The sequence below is a fragment of the Lynx canadensis genome, chromosome X, assembly GCF_007474595.2.
Source record: "Lynx canadensis isolate LIC74 chromosome X, mLynCan4.pri.v2, whole genome shotgun sequence".
In the NCBI taxonomy this organism is placed as follows: domain Eukaryota; kingdom Metazoa; phylum Chordata; class Mammalia; order Carnivora; family Felidae; genus Lynx; species Lynx canadensis.
In genome coordinates this window covers 116,085,619-116,098,809 of record NC_044321.2, presented here as the reverse complement: position 1 = coordinate 116,098,809, position 13,191 = coordinate 116,085,619, and the positions used below count along the sequence as shown (strand labels likewise).

At 39.5% G+C, this 13,191-nt stretch overlaps 1 pseudogene; it reads right to left on the bottom strand.

Moving 5' to 3' along the window:
• Positions 1-5,160: 5,160 nt before the first annotated feature.
• On the bottom strand, positions 5,161-5,644 carry LOC115507398 (annotated as a pseudogene).
• Between the last annotated feature and the right edge of the window lie 7,547 nt (positions 5,645-13,191).

The following is a 13,191-nucleotide window of genomic DNA, read 5'->3' as shown; positions in this document are numbered from 1 at the left end:
GTTAAGTCCATCTCAGTGACTTAACACAATAGTTTATTTCTTGCTCACTCTACGGTCTAATTCTAGTTAGGTAGCTCTCCTCCATCACTGCCGAGTGCCGCGTCTAGGGCCGCCCTGACAAGGAAAGAGAAGTCTGGTTTTAACTGCCTCAGCCTGGAAATGTCACATTCACTTTTGCTCACATTCCATTAGGCTAGAATTACTTCTGTGGCGCCAAACTAAATGTAAAGAGGCTGGAAATTGTAGTGGAGCTTATGGAATATTTGGTAAGCACCACTCCTCTCCAGCTTCCAAGATGTTATATTCAATTTGTGGACACTAGACAGACCCCCATTAAACTCAGTTTGCATGTCAAGGCTGATGACGTCACACATCCACCACGAGCATGTGAAGACATTTATTATTCACATGTTGAGGCCTTTGGAGACAGCAGGGCAGGGTCCCAAGCGGCTCTGAAAATGGCTTGGGTGCCTTGAGAGAGAGTGGGAGTGAGTGGCCCTGACTTTCGTCCTGGCAAGGCGGGGACTAGCGTGCTTTCTCACCAGCTTGCCCAGATATGGGGCAGAAAGGAAGCAGGAGGTGGGGATTGAAAGCTGTCAGCAGTCAAACAACATAAATGGAGTAAGGCTCTTTATTACACAAAGGAATGAATTATTTCCTCATTTCTCCCCATTATTAATTTTAATCCACTTCTAAAAGTGTTCTTGAGCACATTTCATGTACTATGCTTAGGTACTCTCAGCATATTTATCATTTGGATAAATCCTCTCCACTCAAGTAATTCATATTTCATTTTTTCAGTTTCTGCCTTCTCTTATCCTTCTCAGCAAGAGCCACCAGTGGTCTCTACATACGAGATGACTTTCTAATCCGATCTCCACCGGGACACAGAGTGTATATCAAAGACTTCACGGGCACCTGGGTGGTGCGGTCGGTTAAGCATCCGACTCTTGGTTTTGGCTCAGGTCATGATCTCACGGTTCATGAGTTCAAGCCCCATGTCGGGCTCTGCGTTGACAGTGTGGAGCCTGCTTGGGATTTTCTCTCTCTCCCTCTCTCCCTCTCTCTCTCTCTCAGAATAAATAAACTTTAAAAAAAAGAAACTTCAGTTCCCTATTTTGAGGAATCACGATTAGTCATATATTCAACTTTTGCTTTGTCAGGAAGAACACTTGGTATCCACGTGTTCATCGAATTACAAAATTTCTCCACTTCCTACTTGGAGGAATATTTCGATCCTACTTTCGAAATATTTTATAGTTTGGGTCCCATTTTTCAGTGTCTAATGCTACTATCCTTTCATCTGTTGCCTAGACCCAAACAACAACGTCGTGTCTCATCTTGCTGAATTCACTCTGGGTCCTCGTCCAGTCCTTTCTCTATCTGACCAACCCCACTAGCCTCATTTCATTTTACTATCTTCCCCAAGCCGTGCTGACCTTTTTCTAGTTCTCAAAAACTCGGTACTCCCTCCCTCCTCGGGGCATATGGACATGTTATTCTCTCTGACTAGAATGTTCTTTTTCCCCCCTTCCCTTCACTTGACAAACTCTTCCTCATCTTTTAGTCTTAGCTCAAACATCATTTCTTGAAGAGAGTCATCCCTTAACTCCTTATTGCTCTGGTCTGTACTCCCTATAATCTCTCGGTTAATCCCTCTACTTTTTCTTCATGGTACTTGCATTGTTTTGTAGCTGTCTCTTTGCTTGTCTCCTTCTCTTCTATACTGTGAGCTACCAGATGCAGGGAGTTTAGGGCTTTAGCTGTTTTGCTTACCTGGTATCCTTAGCACCCAGACAGCATTATAGGATATATAATAATAGTACGTCAGTCCCCTTCAGGGACTAGCTCCATGCTCTAAACATTGGCATGCCTTACATTTGAATTCCTAATGGCCATCTCAAAGTCACGGACAGAGTAAGTACACCATGAAAGTTTGCTTAGAAGCCTCGCATGCTATGTCTGGGACTTTGGTCTTTGTCCTAGAGAATTATCAAAGCATCAATATATTGTCATTGAAGAGCAGGGTGGGCAAGCATGCGCTTTTGAAAAACGACTCTGGTAGCAGTTGGGATGGGGGTGACCAGTCAAATTAGCACAGAATTACTGACAGGCTGAATTGGAGCGCTACCATGAGAATGTGAGAAGAGAGGGCACGATTGGGTTTTAGAAGCAGAATCGGTTCCAAATCATCTTGGAGACCATGTAGATGGCGATAAAATAACTTAAGAGTTTTTAACGTGAGTAACCAGGATGATGATATTCCTAGACATTAGGGGAGAGATTATGTCACTAGACAAATTCTCATGAAGCTTCTTCTTTGACTATCTTGCTAGGTATATATAAACACTAATTCATCTTCTTTTATAATTGGTATGGTCAATGTTTCTTTCTAGTGCTTTAATGATGTTGGGGAATATTTTGTTGCAGCACAAAACCCCATGAACTGAAATATAGCCCAGAGATGTACCATGCCGGGAAAAGGGCAAGCTGTGTTTCTGACTAGGCCAAAATAGACAAAATGGTGGTTTTTCCTAAGTTTTTTTTTAAAAACCACTATTAATTTATGTGTACCACTAGAATGAGAACAGTGCAATTGTTATTAGATTTTAGAGGCTTAATGCTCCTTTCATGGTAATTGTTAAAGAGGTTCTGATATTAAGAAAAAAGTATGATTTATGAAAACCACTTATGAAAAGAATCATAAGCCATTTTAAGGGAAACAAGTCAGTTATATGAAATGAAATTAAAAAGAAGCACTCAATGTGGACTTACAGAGGAAGATGTTAGATTGACCACATTAAGATCATAGTAATTTTATTTTATTTTATTTTATTTTATTTTATTTTATTTTATTTTATTATTTTTTTTAGTGTTTATTTTATTTTTTTTTAATTTTTTTTTTTGTCAACGTTTTTATTTATTTTTGGGACAAAGAGAGACAGAGCATGAACGGGGGAGGGGCAGAGAGAGAGGGAGACACAGAATCGGAAACAGGCTCCAGGCTCCGAGCCATCAGCCCAGAGCCCGACGTGGGGCTCGAACTCCCGGACCGCGAGATCGTGACCTGGCTGAAGTCGGACGCTTAACCGACTGTGCCACCCAGGTGCCCCAGTGTTTATTTTATTTTTGAGAGACCGAGAGAGACAGCATAAGCGGGAGAGGGCAGAGAGAGAGAGAGGGAGACCCAGAATATGAGGCAGGCTCCAGGCTCTGAGCTGCCAGCCCAGAGCCCGACGCGGGGCTCAAACTCACAGACCGCGAGATCACGACCTGAGCCGAAGTCGGACACTCAACCGACTGAGCCACCCAGGTGCCCCAGGAATTTTAAAAATACAAACGCAAATGCCCAAGAACAAGGACACCAACACAGGGAATATCAGCAGGCAGGCATTTTCAACACATTTTGGAGAGACAGAAAGCAGGTGGCGGAGAGGTGATGCATAGAAGAAAATCTACATGCCTGAGCGTTAACTTCCATCCCCACCCCCATCTGTAAAAGTTTCATCATTGATGGAGCCAGTTTTTAAAACCAGGCCATGTATTTCCAGAGGTCATAGTCTTATCCACACATACTGTGTTCCAGTATGTTTGCACTGTTTTATTTACTGAGGATATTTATTTGGACCTCTTCTTCTAGTCTCTGTTCCATATCTCTAAGAGATAGTAATTGTACCTTTCTTATAGTGTTTTTGTGAAGAATGAATGAGTTAATATGTGTGAAATATTTAACACAGGGTCTGGCATATAAAAGATGGTATATGATGAGTTTTTTTGGGGGGGATCTTAAAAGATTTATTTTTCTTAATTTTTAAAAATTTTTTTTTCAACGTTTATTTATTTTTGGGACAGAGAGAGACAGAGCATGAATGGGGGAGGGGCAGAGAGAGAGAGGGAGACATCGGAAACAGGCTCCAGGCTCCGAGCCATCAGCCCAGAGCCCGACGCGGGGCTCGAACTCCCGGACCGCGAGATCGTGACCTGGCTGAAGTCGGACGCTCAACCGACTGCGCCACCCAGGCGCCCCTATTTTTCTTAATTTTTTTAGGAAATCTCTATACCCAACATGGGGTGTGAACTCACAACCCCAAGACCAGGAGTTGTATGTTCTGCTGACTGAGCCAGCCAGGTGCCCCTAATTTTTAAATTGTTATTAGTGAAGTATAGTTGACCTACAATGTTATGTTACTTTCAGTTGTACAACATGGTGTTCTGAAAATTCTGTACATTACACAGTGCTCACCACGATAAGTGTTGTCACCATCTGTCACCATACATTATGGCGATACTGACTATGTTCCCTATGCTATACTTTCATCCCCATGACTTATTTATTTCATAAGTGGAAGTTTGTACCTCTCCATCCTCTTCACCTATTTTGCCTATTTCCCACCTACCTCCCCTCATTGTTTACAATTGTATACAAGGTATAGAAGCAAGCTAAGTGTCCATCAATAGATGAATGGATAAAGAAAAGATAGTATGTAGATATAATGAAATATTACTCATCCACAAAAATAATAAGGTCTTGCCATTTGCAACAACATGGATGGACCCAGAGGGTATTATGCTAGGTAAAATAAGTCAGACAAAGACAAATACCATATGCCTTCACTTATATGAGGAATCTAAAAAAAGTAAAACAAATGAACAAATAAACAAAAGAAGAAGCAGCTGCATCAATACAGAGCACTTTTTTATTAAGTGCTTTCATAAAACAAGAAGTTGCTATTAAAAGGAACAGTATGAAGGAAAGATCTTGAAAATGTGGTAGCAAATCTCAAAAATCAAATTCAACAGAAGAATTGGAGGTAATTCTAAGGATTCTCCCAGAAGTTAATACAAATACATGAAGACATGAGAAATAGCAAAGAAAACATAAGAATCGGTCCAGTTAGTCCAATATCCAAGTATTAGGAGTTCCATGAAGAGACAACATAAAAAATGGAAAGACAGAAATTATCCAAAACATTTTCTTAACTGCTCGGGCTTAAGTCTCCAGATTGAGAGGGCCATTTGAACAACCAGCAAATGAAAGAAAGACCCATAAGAAGCTTCATGGTGAAAGTTTTTTTTTTTTTTTCCAAACAACCAGACACATGGAAGTTCTTAGTTTATTAATCCTGTCATGAGAAATCTGCACAATCACCACCCAGTCACTGCAGAATCTTTACTCCTTCTGTTGTCCAGTCTCCAGCTCACTGCTAGATACTTCACTTCTTTTTGCCAGCACCAAAATTGGCTTTTGAAGTTCTCAGCTTTCTTCATTCTGTTCTTGTGTTCCTTTCACGGTTTTCTTGATGTCTTTTTCTTCTCATACAGGCCATGTCTTGCAAGTCTATGTTTGGGTTCGTTTTTCTTTCTATAATCCAAGGAATCATAAATCCTGCCAAAACCAGTTGACTTATCACCTCCAAAATGGGTTCTGAATCCAAACACAAAGACGACATCTGGTGTGGTCTTGTACATTTTGGTTAGTTTTTCCCGAATTTCTGTCTTAGGTGTCGTTGCCTTTCTGGGGTGAAGAACATCAGTGACCATCTGTTTCCGCCGTAGTAGCGGAAGTATAGAAGTAGTCAGTTGGTCATGAACTTCCTGGTCCAGATAGTTACTGTGTCATTCATGATGGCGGCTGAGCCTCAAGCAGCCAGGGAGGAAGAGAGCTCATGGTGAAATTTGACTACACGGGGACAAATTAAGAGAGGACAGTAAAGGTCACATCACAAAGGAGAGGCATCAGATGTCATTAGATTTCTCCCAAGCAACACCAGATGCTAATGAAGATGTGAATGCCTTCAAAGTTCTGAGGGAAAATGAAAATGAACTTAGATTTCTGTACTCATCCAAACTAACATTCAAGTATGAGAGCCTATAAAGTTTCAGAAATTTGAGGACTCATGCATTCATCTCTCCTGCACCCTTTCTTAGGATGGTGCTAGAAAAATGTGCTCTATATGCACTCCGATGTTTATAGCGGTGCTATCAACAATAGGCAGATTATGGAAAGAGCCCAAATGTCCATCGACTGATGAATGGATAAAGAAGATGTGGTATACACACACACACACACACACACGCACACACACACACACACTCACAGGTTATCTCCCCCACCCCACCCCACCCCACCCCCCAATCCTAAGAATTTGCTGTAACATCTCTTGTGGAGAAATGAAGCGTTTCTAATGGCAGAAAATTACACAAGTGCTATTGTGAATGATATTACAAACCAGTGATTTCGGTGGAGGATACTGTGTCCATGTTACTTACGAGGACCATGAAATACCTGGGAGTGTGGAAAGGGAAGCTAGTCCTACCACTATGACAGGTTCACACATCCACCCTGAATCCCTTAAGAAGCAATTGCCCAAAAGTCCATCGACTGATGAATGGATAAAGAAGAGGTGGTATGTATGTATGTGTGTGTGTGTGTGTGTGTGTGTGTCTGTGTGTACATATATATATACACACACACACATATATATGCACATATATATAACATGTATATATGTATATATATAATGTGTATATGTATATATATATATAATGTGTATATATATATGTATATGTATATATAATGGAATATTACTCAGCAATGAAAAAGAATGAAATCTTGCCATTTGCAACATGGATGGAACTACAGTGTGTTGAGCTAAGTGAAATAAGTCAATCAGAGGAAGAAATATCATATGATTTTACTCATATGTGGAATTTAAGAAGAAAACACATGGACATAGGGGAAGGAAAGGAAAAAGAAGATAAAAACAGGAAGGCAAACCATAAGAGACTCTTCAATACAGAGGACACACTGAATGTTGCTGGAGGGGAGGTTGGTGGGGGGATGGACTAGATGGATGATGGGCATTAAAGAGGGCGCTTGTTGGGATGAGTACTGGGTATTATATGTAAATGATAAATCACCAAATTCTACTGAAACCATTATCCCTCTATATATTAACTAACTTGGATTTAAATAAAAATTAAAAAACAAAACAAAAATGTGCTCTGGTATGCCAAGAAAGTCTAGCAAAAAGAATACATGGAGTTCAAGCAATAGTGGACACAGAATAAAATATCAGGGAAGAGAAGCCCAGAACAACTACTGTGCAGCAGACCTGCAGAGCAACCAGGGCAGACTCAAGAAAATGCTAGCGGATTCCAGGAATCTGGCCAGATGCAGCTAATGGATGCACTGACGGTACGATAGAAAAACTCAGAAGTTTCCAGCAGCAGCACATATGGCACATCAAAATGCTAGACCTACCCTGGAGAAGATGGCCCTACTAGGAAGGGTCTGCATTATTCAGGAGCATCTAATATGCTAACTTGGAAATAAAACACAGATGCTCATGACATTTCACAGTTAGGGACTCTCCCATTGGACATCTAGCAGAAAGGACCCAAACCTTACACAATTGTAAGTACAGTTTGGGAAATTAACTGCTTTTGTGTTCTTCAGTTCTGGCTTTAAATAATAAAACATACGTGACTGTTAAAGAAAAACAGAGAAGGAAACACCAACTGGTTTTTGGTGGATAAGAAACTTAGTTTTAAGTACATTATTTGAAGTTACAAAGGTGACTTAAAAGAGAGGGACTTAGAAAGTATTGACAAGTATTGGAAGGGAAGGTAGAGGATATAATGTGCTGTGTATCAAAAGAGGAAGTCGATTAATGTTTAAAGTTGATACATCAATAAATAGCAGTTTAAGCTATAATTTGAGATTTGGAGATAACCACCAAAAAACTTTTTAAGGAAAGGTTTAAATTAATTGCTTCTGGAGTAGAGAGCTGTGAGTGGCAAAATCTTGGGAAGGAGACTCTTGCTCTTTATTTTTTCAAAGCTTTTTTTGTAGGGGCACCCAGGGGGCTCAGTTGTTTGAGTGTCCAACTTCAGCTCAGGTCGTGATCTCATAGCTCATGAGTTCAAGCCCCGCATCAGGCTATCTGCTGTCAGCACAGAGCCTGCTTCAGATCCTCTGTCTCCCTCTCTCTGCCTTTCTCTCTCTCTCTCTCTCTCTCTCTCTCTCTCTCTCTCTGAAAAGTAAACATTAAAAAAATAAAAGAAAGCTTTTTTGTACTATTTGATTTATTTTTTTACCCTGGCATGTATTACTTTAATGAAAATAAAAGTACTTATTATACTCTCAGATTACAAATGTATGGGCATATTTGTTGTTTAAATTTGAAAACTACAGGGGAGCCTGGCTGGCTCAGTCGCTTAAGTGTCCGACTTTGGGTCAGGTCATGATCTTGCGGTCTGCGTGTTAGAGCCCCAAGTCGGGCTCTGTGCTGATAGCTCAGAGCCTGGAACCTGCTTCACATTCTACGTCTCCCTCTCTTTCTGCCCCTGCCCCTGCCCCGCTCATGCTCTGTCTCTGTCTCTCAAAAACGAATAAATGTTTAAAAAAATTTTTTTTAATTAGAAAAAAACAAAAACAAAACCATTGACACATAGATTTATTAAGAATTGAATTGTGTCTCCTCGAAATCCATATGTTGAATTCTTAGCCTCCAGTACCTAAGAATGTGACCTTATTTACAGATAGCATCTTTACAGAGGTACTTAGGTTAAATTAGGGTCATGAGGGTGGGTCCTAATAGAATATGATTGATGCAGTTATAAAAAGAGAAAATTTGGACCCAGAGACCCACATCCAGGAAAGATATGTGAAGATGTAGGGAGTAGACAACCACCTATAAGAAAGAGGTCTGGAACAGATTCTCCCTCGCGGTCCTCACAAGGAACCATCCCTGCCCACACCTGGGTCTTACGCTTCTAGACTCCAGAATGGAGACAATAAAGTTCTGTTTTTTGAAGCCACCCTCTCTATGCTCTTTTGTTATGGCCGCTTGTGCTAAGACAAAAGCTGCAATGGAAAGGTTTCTATTTTGTTATTATGGATTATTTTTTAAAGTTTATTTATTTATTTTGAGAAACAGAGAGGGAGAAAAAAATGGGGAAAGGGCAGAGAGAGGGGAGAGAGAATCCCAAGCAGGCTTTGAGCTGTCAGCGCAGAGCCCGGTGCGGGGCTTGAATTCACAAAACTGTGAGATCATGACCTGAGCCAAAATCAAGAGTCAGTCGCTTAACCGACTGAGCCACCCGGGTGCCCCATGGATTATTTTTTATTATGAAATCTTAGGAGTGTAATTGATATGTGTATTAACGTTTTTAGGGCTTTTAAACAAAGTAAGTTGCCAGCTTTCCCTCTAAAGATTACCTATTTATACTTCCACCAGAAACACATGCCTTCAGGCCTCCACTGCTGATTTAAATTTGCCATTCTGCGTAGATTTGAGAGGAAATTGGTGTGGTAAATGACTGAGTTTCCATCTTGGCCGGAATCTCCAAGAAATAACTGTATTTTAATGTTTTATTAGGTAATCACTTAATCACTGTCTCCAATCAACACCCCCCCCCAACAAAATGCGTTTATTTAAAACATCTTCAGAAAATGCTAGGAAAATCTGAGCGAATGAGGAAGACACCCATCACAAGTTGATACAGAAGCCATATTAGATGACCACACAAGTTTAGATGTTAAGCCAGATTAGTTATAATTGTGACTAGGATTCATCACATCCTATGGTCTCATTCTAGGGAAATCAGAGACATCATATAGTATACAATCTAGAAGAAACATGGCTAAATTTCCCTGGCTTGTAAAATTAGTGCCTCATTCAACTTGAACCTATTCCAATTATCAACTATCTTCCTAATGGGGGATGGTTTCAATAGAAGAAGTAGACTGTTCCCAAGCTCTTCCCAAACCATTAGAAGCATATCTAGTAAGCAGTAAAGCAGCTGACAATTCCAACTTTGTCTTGTACAAAAATAAGACTATTAAAAGTAATAGCAGAAGGCAGTACTGATATATCAAATTACATATTTTTAAAGTATTTAAATTTGATTACTAATAGTATAAATATCACTCTTGTTTGTTCTTCCTAGAGAAATTAATTATGGATGTAGGATTACATTAGGGTTTTTTTTTTGTTTTAAGTTTATTTGTTTTAAGAGAGAGGAAGAGAAAGCATGTGAGTGGTGGAGGGGCGGAGCGACAGAGAATCCCAAGAAGGCTTCATGCTGTCAGCACAGAGTCCAATGCTTCAGGGCTGGATCTTACGAACTGCAAGATCATGACCTGAGCTGAAATCAAGATTTGGATGCTTAACCAACTGAGCCACCCAGACACTCCAACATTAGGTTTTCATTTAATACAGATCCACTACAAGCTAGAAAAATCTCTTTATCTGGCCTTCAAGCATTTCTAATAAATAGCAGTTTCAGCTCTTTGCAGGTTACACCAGATTTGAACTTGTATTCCCAAATTGTAAAATCTAGATCTTAATTAGCTCGAAATTTGAGATTCAGTTTCCTAGTCTACGTCTGTACCTTGAGTACATTTCAATATACTTCATATATGTAGAGTGTAAGTCGTTCAGATATTAGGTTTTAAGGTTTTCAGACTTGGATTAAAAACCGAGCTCTGTCACCTACTGGCCTTATGACCTTGGACGAGTTTCATAAACACTATTTGGCTCAGTATCTCATTTTTTAAATAAAAATAATAATAACAGGAACTACTTTTTAGGGTTGTGGATTAACATATAGATAGATAGATAGATAGATAGATATAAAGTTCTTAGAATAGTGCTTGGAACATTATTCAACTGTAGCTATCATCATCATTATTATTATCATTATCAATATCTAGGGGTTTTTTTTAAAGCTACAAAGCAAAACTCAATCATTTTGACCTTGCAAGCCACCTTTGAAAGTGTATGATTCTTCATTGTAAAGATAATTGTACCACTTGCAACATTGTGCTCACTGTAAATGCAAGCATCTGGGGTTTCATTATTCTCTCCCTTCTGCAGTGATCCCAGTTGGGGATTGGATATCTTGGGAAAACAGTGTCTCTTGGGATGTTAATATGTGTTCGTGGGAGTGGAGGAAAGGTTCTGTGCTCAGATAAGTTTTGGAATGCTGAGGAAACAAAATTAAAAGAATATTTTTATCACAGGCTCTAAAAAGATACGCTATATGTAGTGTTTCCAAATGCATCTGGAACCACACTAGGAAATGCTACCATGGGTAGTAAATGGATCCCAACCATTGAGAGTCTCAGGCTATGTTTTTAATGTTACTATTTATATCCCTGAATACTTTTAATTGTATTTTAGTACCAGTTGATTAAGAAAATACTTGACAGAAAGATACCATTATTCAAGTAATATGGTTAAATTTATTTATATTTTCCTCAAAATATCTATGTCTACATTAAACATAGTGCCATCAATTTTGTGTGTGTGTGATCATGTGATTCATTCATTTTACAAACTCATTTCTTAGAATTCTCATAAGTTTTAAGGTTTCTGCCAATAACTTCATGGTCCAAGGGTGAGAACTAATGTTTCTCAATCCTCACTCTACACTGGGACTCATCTGGGAAGCTTTAAAAAATATAATTTAGATGCCTAGATATTGCTCAATAGATATTGGCATCTGTGTGGTCTCTGGGGGCCTGGGCATTACTGTCTTTACAGCTCTGCAGGTCATTTCATTGTGCAAGTCATAGCACAACATTGCTGGTTCTAGGTGTTAGTGAAGTGAGTCAGATCAGGGACCTATTTCATACCGTGATCAACATATAGGATGTCACAGACCTAATATAAATTTTAAAAGTTTCTACAGTATATGGTCATAACTGAATAGCTTCTGCTGTAGGAGACGGAATGAGGCTCAGGGGTAAAATTTTTAGCATTGGTAACCAAAATATGTACCTTGAGAATTCAAAGATCTGCTATATCCTAGAATATATTTGCCTGTTATCCTATGTGAACCACAACATCCATAGTCCATAGTCATCTTTTGTGTTGAGTTGTCTTACAGATGTATCACAAAGGGCACTTTGCTCTTCATTCCATATCGCCTGGCTCCACTTTCTCCAGATATTCACAAACATATCCTAGTTGCCTTTATACAATGAATATTCTTTAATACTTATCTTGACATTTTTGTGTTATTTGGTCATGTTAGTCGATCTTTTTTTAAACATTTATTAGGGTATAATTGACATACAATTAACTGCACATATTTCAAATGTATCCGATAAGTTGGACTTCTGTCTACATCTGTGAAGCCATACTGGCCAACTCTTTCCTTCCTTGCTTTGTTGACACAGCTCTCTTCATTTTCGTCCTGCCTCTTAGCCACTTCTTTTTAATTTTACTTCACGGTATCGTTTCCTTCCCTTGTACCTTAAATATCGGTGTTCTCTAGGGATGATGCGTTCACTTCAGTCATATATTTAAGCAATTACAGTATATATGTTAAAATACTGTATTCGTGTACAAGGGCCGCCGTAACGAAGTGGCACAGTCTAGGCTACTTAAACAAGAGACATTTATTTTCTCACAGTTCTTGAGCCTGGAAGTCCAGATCAAGATACTGACAGGGTCGTTTCCTTCTACAGCCACTCTCCTTGGCTGGCAGATGGCCACCTTCTCACTGAGTCCTCACATGTTCACTCCATGGTCTCTGTGTTGTCTGTGTCCTAATCTTCTCTCCTTATAAGCACATCAGTCACGTTGGATCAGATCCCACCTATATGACCTCATTTTAACTGAATTACCTCCTTGAAGGCCCTGTATCCAAGTACAGTCACATTCTGAGGTACTGGGGATTGGAATTTCAACGTATGAAATGTACAGGGACAAAATTCAGCTCACAACATGCACTATGATAGGAATGTGAATGCATATTGTTAGAAGAAAAATGCACATTTCCAGATTCGGTCAATGGTAAATGGAGTCCTGGAAAATGAAAAGGAATCAACTAAAGAATAACGAGGGAGTAGGGGGGAGATAGAAAGGTAATATTAGGTAGAAGGAATAGCATATACGTTGGCACTTTTGGAATGCTGTGATACATTATATCTAGAACATAAAGTTCAAGAGGATATGTGGCCTTTGATAAGCAGTTAGATATATACATGTCTGGAGACATTTTTCTTTTCAAAGTCCCCTTCCCATTCCTTATACTTCCAGATTGATCTCAACTACTCCAGTTGTTTCAACTGTACTAATAATATCTACTTCCCTAAATCTATCTCAAACCTGTCTATTGAACTCCAGACCCTTCAGTCAACTGTCTTTGAGAGGTCACTTTTTAGATATCCCCCAG